This window comes from Aphanomyces invadans, assembly GCF_000520115.1.
Source record: "Aphanomyces invadans strain NJM9701 unplaced genomic scaffold supercont1.41, whole genome shotgun sequence".
NCBI classification, from domain to species: Eukaryota; Oomycota; class Saprolegniomycetes; order Saprolegniales; family Verrucalvaceae; genus Aphanomyces; species Aphanomyces invadans.
The window spans coordinates 105,797-107,264 of record NW_008580186.1 but is presented as its reverse complement, the minus strand read 5'-3'; positions in this window follow the sequence as shown (position 1 = coordinate 107,264).

Below are 1,468 nucleotides of genomic sequence, written 5' to 3'. Positions count from 1 at the left end.
TAAAAAAGACTGAGGTTTTTCGGTTCTGGAGTCTGGTCTGTCACATTCTTTTCCGAATTGACAAGTCAACAAAAGTATGGCATTGCCAATACATTGCAGGAGGATAATTAAACATTATCTTAACCAATAGGCGACATTTTTGGCCACGACGAAGAACATTATATGATGAAAACTTTTGTATACGTATATATTTTGATGAACTTTGTCGTAGAGATTATCTCAGGCCTTTTCTTTGTTCAATCAATTTGAAATTTATACTACTTACAATATATCGTGTAATCCGACCTAAGCTGTAGAAATGGATGCAAATCAATAATTACTTTTCTAAGGTTGCCCATTAGGCTGGATGTTTGTGCATCTTACGTCACTCGCTGTACCCGGGTTCAATTCCCGTGATAACCCCAGTCTCTACCCATAGGAGAGACGGCTATTTCGCGCCAAAGTGTTCCCGTAAAGACCGTAAGACGCCCCTACACAAGGCGCTAGCACCCCTCGTGGGACTAAGGAGCATTGGTAAGCCAGCAGCGAAAACGCTGTGAAATAGTTTATTAACTAGTCAAAATTGAAATATTTTTTGAACCTTACTTAAACTATGTATACGATTTAAAAATTGATAAATCAAAGTTAACAAAGACATCAATAATATGATCTAGCGTTTGTCAACCGTTCGACGTGGGCGTCATGGGACCAATCAAGAGCAAGTTGCGCTCACTGTGGCTTCGAGAAGCTCCTGTCGTGTCAGCGGCTGAGAAGAGGCTGGCCATGATCAAGCGGACCATTGCTGCCTGGGATGCAATACCCTGTGAAGTTGCCGGTCGGGCATCCGAATAGGCATTGCCAAACATTATCTCTTTGTAGAAAATTCCTGTCTGGTCGTCGTCGCCATCGTCGTGGACATCTAGCTGCGAAGTCATTGGTCTCATTTTACCCTATCAGAGCTCCATTACTGTTTGGATTGTCATATTCTTGAATTATATTTGACCTCACTTTTATTGTTCTTCAAAAGATGTTCAATACAAATTTAAAGATATTTTTTGCGTACCACGGGGCCACTTTTACTGTCGTTCTCTGTACAGCTGTTGACTTCCCTCTCTTATTTGTATTGCAAAGACGAGGTCAACTCTGCAAGTAGATGTAATAGAAAGTGATATCAATATACGCATGTGATTTTTGGTCTGTAATCTTTCCAATAGTTTATTTCTGTCGTTCTAGATATTGCTGCCTTGAAGTGGGATAAGGTACTGATTTCCCCCCCTAAACGGAACGGGTGCCCTTGAACACATTATACAGAATATCAAAAACAACAGGTATTAATTGTTAGAGATTGCGTCACCACCAGTAAAAACAGCCATGTCGTCGTTGAGAATGCCTGTCCGAGCCCAACAATTTGCAACTGTGGACGCTCCCTTGTCCGTGCGTGGTTGTCAGCCCGGGTACTTAGTTTTTGGTGTCGTTGGAGTGCGTTGCA